General features: G+C 51.2%; 2 non-coding genes across 2 annotated transcripts; both read left to right on the top strand.

Moving 5' to 3' along the window:
- Window positions 1-245: 245 nt before the first annotated feature.
- TRNAD-GUC (transfer RNA aspartic acid (anticodon GUC)) lies at window positions 246-317 on the top strand. The gene has a single exon. It is a non-coding gene; the product is annotated as a tRNA-Asp (tRNA).
- An 8,676-nt stretch (window positions 318-8,993) lies between these two features.
- TRNAD-GUC (transfer RNA aspartic acid (anticodon GUC)) lies at window positions 8,994-9,065 on the top strand. The gene has a single exon. It is a non-coding gene; the product is annotated as a tRNA-Asp (tRNA).
- Window positions 9,066-9,972: the final 907 nt, after the last annotated feature.

Genomic DNA, 9,972 nt, shown 5'->3' with positions numbered 1-9,972 from the left:
AGACTTGAGATGGGTAGCTTGATTTGCTGAGGAAATGCGGGATGACAGATTCAACTCTGGAGTCAAACATAGCCCGGAACTATCGCCTTAAACTGAGTTTTAAGCCTGGTGCCGATAAAAAGAAAGAAATTAGCCTTAGATCGGGCAAGCCGTTTGACGGGGGAAAATGAGACCCCCTAGGCCATCTAGGTGGTCGCTGGATGCTGTGCAGACATCAGCAGCTGTTCATTTCATGCCCTCACGTCTCCTCGTTAGTATAGTGGTCAGTATCCCCGCCTGTCACGCGGGAGACCGGGGTTCAATTCCCCGACGGGGAGGTTAAACCTTTTCTGGATTTTTTTTAGTTCTTGACAAATATTCTTGAAGATTAGGCTGAGTCAAGTAGGGAATGGGTGCCAAGAACTGACTCTTTAAGAAAAAAGCACCGGCAACGCTAGTCATCGTACAATATTTGTGCACAATTGCTTACATTAGGCGGCCGGTCCACTTTATTGAGTCCCCCTCAGCACCATTTAGTGCTCCTGTTGTCTGCGAAGTCCAAATTGTAACCCTGAATCAGTTCCTCTTCTGACCCTTTGTATCATGTTACATGACGAGTAATGATCACCTGTTAGCTTTATCCCTAATTATAACTCTCACTCTTTCCCTGCATCTAACCCTAGCTCTAATCCCATCATTAACCTCGGTCCGGGCACACGCGTGAACCCTTACTCTCATCTCAGCCTCTCCTGGTGATACAACACACCTGGGATCGTTTGCTCCCTGTGGGCTGTGGGAAATTTGCTACCAGCACGCCCTGGAAGTGGGGCTCATTCCGCTGCAACGGGAGGTCTTCCCAGGACGCGTCACAGCTCAACGCAAGAGCTCCTGGGTTTCGAAGGCTCTTGCAGCAAGCCTTCACAAAGCAGCAGGGAGCGCCGTTCCAGATGGGAAACTTGAGACTGGATGTCCAGAAAAGCAAGACGTCAGAAGCGAAACCTTTTTCCTGCAGGGTGTGGCATACCATCCGCTTGCTCATTGCGACAGAGCTGGCACTAATGAAGGAAGAGGTCAACGTTACGTTCTTCTTTAAAATGCAAGGCCAGGAAAAGTGGCAGCGGTGGGATTTGAACCCACGCCTCCGAAGAGACTGGAGCCTTAATCCAGCACCTTAGACCGCTCGGCCACGCTACCTCCCTGCTAGTCGCCGAAAGCGGAACTTGACCCGTTGCCCGGCCCGCTTTAGTGCTTTGCCTTTTCTCCTTGGAAAGTCTGGAGACAGGCAGTGGAAGGGCAGGCAAACTGTCAGGTGCGCAGAGGAGGGGAGACCATGAGGCAAGGTGGGAGTTGGGGGCAAGAAGTGAGAAAAAAACTAATCGCAAGCTAGGGCAGGATTCGGAAAGTGAAGCCGAAAAGGGGCTTAGCATGCAGCCCAGGGGTTTCTTTGACTGTCCTAAGCCCACAGGGACTTTGCCGTCCTCAGCTCATGAGACTTGAGATGGGTAGCTTGATTTGCTGAGGAAATGCGGGATGACAGATTCAACTCTGGAGTCAAACATAGCCCGGAACTATCGCCTTAAACTGAGTTTTAAGCCTGGTGCCGATAAAAAGAAAGAAATTAGCCTTAGATCGGGCAAGCCGTTTGACGGGGGAAAATGAGACCCCCTAGGCCATCTAGGTGGTCGCTGGATGCTGTGCAGACATCAGCAGCTGTTCATTTCATGCCCTCACGTCTCCTCGTTAGTATAGTGGTCAGTATCCCCGCCTGTCACGCGGGAGACCGGGGAGGTTCAACCTTTTCTGGATTTTTTTTAGTTCTTGACAAATATTCTTGAAGATTAGGCTGAGTCAAGTAGGGAATGGGTGCCAAGAACTGACTCTTTAAGAAAAAAGCACCGGCAACGCTAGTCATCGTACAATATTTGTGCACAATTGCTTACATTAGGCGGCCGGTCCACTTTATTGAGTCCCCCTCAGCACCATTTAGTGCTCCTGTTGTCTGCGAAGTCCAAATTGTAACCCTGAATCAGTTCCTCTTCTGACCCTTTGTATCATGTTACATGACGAGTAATGATCACCTGTTAGCTTTATCCCTAATTATAACTCTCACTCTTTCCCTGCATCTAACCCTAGCTCTAATCCCATCATTAACCTCGGTCCGGGCACACGCGTGAACCCTTACTCTCATCTCAGCCTCTCCTGGTGATACATCACACCTGGGATCGTTTGCTCCCTGTGGGCTGTGGGAAATTTGCTACCAGCACGCCCTGGAAGTGGGGCTCATTCCGCTGCAACGGGAGGTCTTCCCAGGACGCGTCACAGCTCAACGCAAGAGCTCCTGGGTTTCGAAGGCTCTTGCAGCAAGCCTTCACAAAGCAGCAGGGAGCGCCGTTCCAGATGGGAAACTTGAGACTGGATGTCCAGAAAAGCAAGACGTCAGAAGCGAAACCTTTTTCCTGCAGGGTGTGGCATACCATCCGCTTGCTCATTGCGACAGAGCTGGCACTAATGAAGGAAGAGGTCAACGTTACGTTCTTCTTTAAAATGCAAGGCCAGGAAAAGTGGCAGCGGTGGGATTTGAACCCACGCCTCCGAAGAGACTGGAGCCTTAATCCAGCACCTTAGACCGCTCGGCCACGCTACCTCCCTGCTAGTCGCCGAAAGCGGAACTTGACCCGTTGCCCGGCCCGCTTTAGTGCTTTGCCTTTTCTCCTTGGAAAGTCTGGAGACAGGCAGTGGAAGGGCAGGCAAACTGTCAGGTGCGCAGAGGAGGGGAGACCATGAGGCAAGGTGGGAGTTGGGGGCAAGAAGTGAGAAAAAAACTAATCGCAAGCTAGGGCAGGATTCGGAAAGTGAAGCCGAAAAGGGGCTTAGCATGCAGCCCAGGGGTTTCTTTGACTGTCCTAAGCCCACAGGGACTTTGCCGTCCTCAGCTCATGAGACTTGAGATGGGTAGCTTGATTTGCTGAGGAAATGCGGGATGACAGATTCAACTCTGGAGTCAAACATAGCCCGGAACTATCGCCTTAAACTGAGTTTTAAGCCTGGTGCCGATAAAAAGAAAGAAATTAGCCTTAGATCGGGCAAGCCGTTTGACGGGGGAAAATGAGACCCCCTAGGCCATCTAGGTGGTCGCTGGATGCTGTGCAGACATCAGCAGCTGTTCATTTCATGCCCTCACGTCTCCTCGTTAGTATAGTGGTCAGTATCCCCGCCTGTCACGCGGGAGACCGGCCCCGACGGGGAGGTTAAACCTTTTCTGGATTTTTTTTAGTTCTTGACAAATATTCTTGAAGATTAGGCTGAGTCAAGTAGGGAATGGGTGCCAAGAACTGACTCTTTAAGAAAAAAGCACCGGCAACGCTAGTCATCGTACAATATTTGTGCACAATTGCTTACATTAGGCGGCCGGTCCACTTTATTGAGTCCCCCTCAGCACCATTTAGTGCTCCTGTTGTCTGCGAAGTCCAAATTGTAACCCTGAATCAGTTCCTCTTCTGACCCTTTGTATCATGTTACATGACGAGTACTGATCACCTGTTAGCTTTATCCCTAATTATAACTCTCACTCTTTCCCTGCATCTAACCCTAGCTCTAATCCCATCATTAACCTCGGTCCGGGCACACGCGTGAACCCTTACTCTCATCTCAGCCTCTCCTGGTGATACATCACACCTGGGATCGTTTGCTCCCTGTGGGCTGTGGGAAATTTGCTACCAGCACGCCCTGGAAGTGGGGCTCATTCCGCTGCAACGGGAGGTCTTCCCAGGACGCGTCACAGCTCAACGCAAGAGCTCCTGGGTTTCGAAGGCTCTTGCAGCAAGTCTTCACAAAGCAGCAGGGAGCGCCGTTCCAGATGGGAAACTTGAGACTGGATGTCCAGAAAAGCAAGACGTCAGAAGCGAAACCTTTTTCCTGCAGGGTGTGGCATACCATCCGCTTGCTCATTGCGACAGAGGTGGCACTAATGAAGGAAGAGGTCAACGTTACGTTCTTCTTTAAAATGCAAGGCCAGGAAAAGTGGCAGCGGTGGGATTTGAACCCACGCCTCCGAAGAGACTGGAGCCTTAATCCAGCGCCTTAGACCGCTCGGCCACGCTACCTCCCTGCTAGTCGCCGAAAGCGGAACTTGACCCGTTGCCCGGCCCGCTTTAGTGCTTTGCCTTTTCTCCTTGGAAAGTCTGGAGACAGGCAGTGGAAGGGCAGGCAAACTGTCAGGTGCGCAGAGGAGGGGAGACCATGAGGCAAGGTGGGAGATGGGGGCAAGAAGTGAGAAAAAAACTAATCGCAAGCTAGGGCAGGATTCGGAAAGTGAAGCCGAAAAGGGGCTTAGCATGCAGCCCAGGGGTTTCTTTGACTGTCCTAAGCCCACAGGGACTTTGCCGTCCTCAGCTCATGAGACTTGAGATGGGTAGCTTGATTTGCTGAGGAAATGCGGGATGACAGATTCAACTCTGGAGTCAAACATAGCCCGGAACTATCGCCTTAAACTGAGTTTTAAGCCTGGTGCCGATAAAAAGAAAGAAATTAGCCTTAGATCGGGCAAGCCGTTTGACGGGGGAAAATGAGACCCCCTAGGCCATCTAGGTGGTCGCTGGATGCTGTGCAGACATCAGCAGCTGTTCATTTCATGCCCTCACGTCTCCTCGTTAGTATAGTGGTCAGTATCCCCGCCTGTCACGCGGGAGACCGGCCCCGACGGGGAGGTTAAACCTTTTCTGGATTTTTTTTAGTTCTTGACAAATATTCTTGAAGATTAGGCTGAGTCAAGTAGGGAATGGGTGCCAAGAACTGACTCTTTAAGAAAAAAGCACCGGCAACGCTAGTCATCGTACAATATTTGTGCACAATTGCTTACATTAGGCGGCCGGTCCACTTTATTGAGTCCCCCTCAGCACCATTTAGTGCTCCTGTTGTCTGCGAAGTCCAAATTGTAACCCTGAATCAGTTCCTCTTCTGACCCTTTGTATCATGTTACATGACGAGTAATGATCACCTGTTAGCTTTATCCCTAATTATAACTCTCACTCTTTCCCTGCATCTAACCCTAGCTCTAATCCCATCATTAACCTCGGTCCGGGCACACGCGTGAACCCTTACTCTCATCTCAGCCTCTCCTGGTGATACATCACACCTGGGATCGTTTGCTCCCTGTGGGCTGTGGGAAATTTGCTACCAGCACGCCCTGGAAGTGGGGCTCATTCCGCTGCAACGGGAGGTCTTCCCAGGACGCGTCACAGCTCAACGCAAGAGCTCCTGGGTTTCGAAGGCTCTTGCAGCAAGTCTTCACAAAGCAGCAGGGAGCGCCGTTCCAGATGGGAAACTTGAGACTGGATGTCCAGAAAAGCAAGACGTCAGAAGCGAAACCTTTTTCCTGCAGGGTGTGGCATACCATCCGCTTGCTCATTGCGACAGAGGTGGCACTAATGAAGGAAGAGGTCAACGTTACGTTCTTCTTTAAAATGCAAGGCCAGGAAAAGTGGCAGCGGTGGGATTTGAACCCACGCCTCCGAAGAGACTGGAGCCTTAATCCAGCGCCTTAGACCGCTCGGCCACGCTACCTCCCTGCTAGTCGCCGAAAGCGGAACTTGACCCGTTGCCCGGCCCGCTTTAGTGCTTTGCCTTTTCTCCTTGGAAAGTCTGGAGACAGGCAGTGGAAGGGCAGGCAAACTGTCAGGTGCGCAGAGGAGGGGAGACCATGAGGCAAGGTGGGAGATGGGGGCAAGAAGTGAGAAAAAAACTAATCGCAAGCTAGGGCAGGATTCGGAAAGTGAAGCCGAAAAGGGGCTTAGCATGCAGCCCAGGGGTTTCTTTGACTGTCCTAAGCCCACAGGGACTTTGCCGTCCTCAGCTCATGAGACTTGAGATGGGTAGCTTGATTTGCTGAGGAAATGCGGGATGACAGATTCAACTCTGGAGTCAAACATAGCCCGGAACTATCGCCTTAAACTGAGTTTTAAGCCTGGTGCCGATAAAAAGAAAGAAATTAGCCTTAGATCGGGCAAGCCGTTTGACGGGGGAAAATGAGACCCCCTAGGCCATCTAGGTGGTCGCTGGATGCTGTGCAGACATCAGCAGCTGTTCATTTCATGCCCTCACGTCTCCTCGTTAGTATAGTGGTCAGTATCCCCGCCTGTCACGCGGGAGACCGGGGTTCCCCGACGGGGAGGTTAAACCTTTTCTGGATTTTTTTTAGTTCTTGACAAATATTCTTGAAGATTAGGCTGAGTCAAGTAGGGAATGGGTGCCAAGAACTGACTCTTTAAGAAAAAAGCACCGGCAACGCTAGTCATCGTACAATATTTGTGCACAATTGCTTACATTAGGCGGCCGGTCCACTTTATTGAGTCCCCCTCAGCACCATTTAGTGCTCCTGTTGTCTGCGAAGTCCAAATTGTAACCCTGAATCAGTTCCTCTTCTGACCCTTTGTATCATGTTACATGACGAGTAATGATCACCTGTTAGCTTTATCCCTAATTATAACTCTCACTCTTTCCCTGCATCTAACCCTAGCTCTAATCCCATCATTAACCTCGGTCCGGGCACACGCGTGAACCCTTACTCTCATCTCAGCCTCTCCTGGTGATACATCACACCTGGGATCGTTTGCTCCCTGTGGGCTGTGGGAAATTTGCTACCAGCACGCCCTGGAAGTGGGGCTCATTCCGCTGCAACGGGAGGTCTTCCCAGGACGCGTCACAGCTCAACGCAAGAGCTCCTGGGTTTCGAAGGCTCTTGCAGCAAGTCTTCACAAAGCAGCAGGGAGCGCCGTTCCAGATGGGAAACTTGAGACTGGATGTCCAGAAAAGCAAGACGTCAGAAGCGAAACCTTTTTCCTGCAGGGTGTGGCATACCATCCGCTTGCTCATTGCGACAGAGGTGGCACTAATGAAGGAAGAGGTCAACGTTACGTTCTTCTTTAAAATTCAAGGCCAGGAAAAGTGGCAGCGGTGGGATTTGAACCCACGCCTCCGAAGAGACTGGAGCCTTAATCCAGCGCCTTAGACCGCTCGGCCACGCTACCTCCCTGCTAGTCGCCGAAAGCGGAACTTGACCCGTTGCCCGGCCCGCTTTAGTGCTTTGCCTTTTCTCCTTGGAAAGTCTGGAGACAGGCAGTGGAAGGGCAGGCAAACTGTCAGGTGCGCAGAGGAGGGGAGACCATGAGGCAAGGTGGGAGATGGGGGCAAGAAGTGAGGAAAAAACTAATCGCAAGCTAGGGCAGGATTCGGAAAGTGAAGCCGAAAAGGGGCTTAGCATGCAGCCCAGGGGTTTCTTTGACTGTCCTAAGCCCACAGGGACTTTGCCGTCCTCAGCTCATGAGACTTGAGATGGGTAGCTTGATTTGCTGAGGAAATGCGGGATGACAGATTCAACTCTGGAGTCAAACATAGCCCGGAACTATCGCCTTAAACTGAGTTTTAAGCCTGGTGCCGATAAAAAGAAAGAAATTAGCCTTAGATCGGGCAAGCCGTTTGACGGGGGAAAATGAGACCCCCTAGGCCATCTAGGTGGTCGCTGGATGCTGTGCAGACATCAGCAGCTGTTCATTTCATGCCCTCACGTCTCCTCGTTAGTATAGTGGTCAGTATCCCCGCCTGTCACGCGGGAGACCGGGAGGTTAAACCTTTTCTGGATTTTTTTTAGTTCTTGACAAATATTCTTGAAGATTAGGCTGAGTCAAGTAGGGAATGGGTGCCAAGAACTGACTCTTTAAGAAAAAAGCACCGGCAACGCTAGTCATCGTACAATATTTGTGCACAATTGCTTACATTAGGCGGCCGGTCCACTTTATTGAGTCCCCCTCAGCACCATTTAGTGCTCCTGTTGTCTGCGAAGTCCAAATTGTAACCCTGAATCAGTTCCTCTTCTGACCCTTTGTATCATGTTACATGACGAGTAATGATCACCTGTTAGCTTTATCCCTAATTATAACTCTCACTCTTTCCCTGCATCTAACCCTAGCTCTAATCCCATCATTAACCTCGGTCCGGGCACACGCGTGAACCCTTACTCTCATCTCAGCCTCTCCTGGTGATACATCACACCTGGGATCGTTTGCTCCCTGTGGGCTGTGGGAAATTTGCTACCAGCACGCCCTGGAAGTGGGGCTCATTCCGCTGCAACGGGAGGTCTTCCCAGGACGCGTCACAGCTCAACGCAAGAGCTCCTGGGTTTCGAAGGCTCTTGCAGCAAGCCTTCACAAAGCAGCAGGGAGCGCCGTTCCAGATGGGAAACTTGAGACTGGATGTCCAGAAAAGCAAGACGTCAGAAGCGAAACCTTTTTCCTGCAGGGTGTGGCATACCATCCGCTTGCTCATTGCGACAGAGGTGGCACTAATGAAGGAAGAGGTCAACGTTACGTTCTTCTTTAAAATGCAAGGCCAGGAAAAGTGGCAGCGGTGGGATTTGAACCCACGCCTCCGAAGAGACTGGAGCCTTAATCCAGCACCTTAGACCGCTCGGCCACGCTACCTCCCTGCTAGTCGCCGAAAGCGGAACTTGACCCGTTGCCCGGCCCGCTTTAGTGCTTTGCCTTTTCTCCTTGGAAAGTCTGGAGACAGGCAGTGGAAGGGCAGGCAAACTGTCAGGTGCGCAGAGGAGGGGAGACCATGAGGCAAGGTGGGAGATGGGGGCAAGAAGTGAGAAAAAAACTAATCGCAAGCTAGGGCAGGATTCGGAAAGTGAAGCCGAAAAGGGGCTTAGCATGCAGCCCAGGGGTTTCTTTGACTGTCCTAAGCCCACAGGGACTTTGCCGTCCTCAGCTCATGAGACTTGAGATGGGTAGCTTGATTTGCTGAGGAAATGCGGGATGACAGATTCAACTCTGGAGTCAAACATAGCCCGGAACTATCGCCTTAAACTGAGTTTTAAGCCTGGTGCCGATAAAAAGAAAGAAATTAGCCTTAGATCGGGCAAGCCGTTTGACGGGGGAAAATGAGACCCCCTAGGCCATCTAGGTGGTCGCTGGATGCTGTGCAGACATCAGCAGCTGTTCATTTCATGCCCTCACGTCTCCTCGTTAGTATAGTGGTCAGTATCCCCGCCTGTCACGCGGGAGACCGGGGTTCAATTCCCCGACGGGGAGGTTAAACCTTTTCTGGATTTTTTTTAGTTCTTGACAAATATTCTTGAAGATTAGGCTGAGTCAAGTAGGGAATGGGTGCCAAGAACTGACTCTTTAAGAAAAAAGCACCGGCAACGCTAGTCATCGTACAATATTTGTGCACAATTGCTTACATTAGGCGGCCGGTCCACTTTATTGAGTCCCCCTCAGCACCATTTAGTGCTCCTGTTGTCTGCGAAGTCCAAATTGTAACCCTGAATCAGTTCCTCTTCTGACCCTTTGTATCATGTTACATGACGAGTAATGATCACCTGTTAGCTTTATCCCTAATTATAACTCTCACTCTTTCCCTGCATCTAACCCTAGCTCTAATCCCATCATTAACCTCGGTCCGGGCACACGCGTGAACCCTTACTCTCATCTCAGCCTCTCCTGGTGATACAACACACCTGGGATCGTTTGCTCCCTGTGGGCTGTGGGAAATTTGCTACCAGCACGCCCTGGAAGTGGGGCTCATTCCGCTGCAACGGGAGGTCTTCCCAGGACGCGTCACAGCTCAACGCAAGAGCTCCTGGGTTTCGAAGGCTCTTGCAGCAAGCCTTCACAAAGCAGCAGGGAGCGCCGTTCCAGATGGGAAACTTGAGACTGGATGTCCAGAAAAGCAAGACGTCAGAAGCGAAACCTTTTTCCTGCAGGGTGTGGCATACCATCCGCTTGCTCATTGCGACAGAGCTGGCACTAATGAAGGAAGAGGTCAACGTTACGTTCTTCTTTAAAATGCAAGGCCAGGAAAAGTGGCAGCGGTGGGATTTGAACCCACGCCTCCGAAGAGACTGGAGCCTTAATCCAGCACCTTAGACCGCTCGGCCACGCTACCTCCCTGCTAGTCGCCGAAAGCGGAACTTGACCCGTTGCCCGGCCCGCTTTA

The sequence above is a fragment of the Ambystoma mexicanum genome, unplaced genomic scaffold, assembly GCF_040938575.1.
Source record: "Ambystoma mexicanum isolate Mex_15411 unplaced genomic scaffold, UKY_AmexF1_1 Mex_scaf20, whole genome shotgun sequence".
Classification (NCBI taxonomy): domain Eukaryota; kingdom Metazoa; phylum Chordata; class Amphibia; order Caudata; family Ambystomatidae; genus Ambystoma; species Ambystoma mexicanum.
Note: the sequence above shows the minus strand (reverse complement) of the source record. Positions and strands in the feature narration are given on the sequence as shown.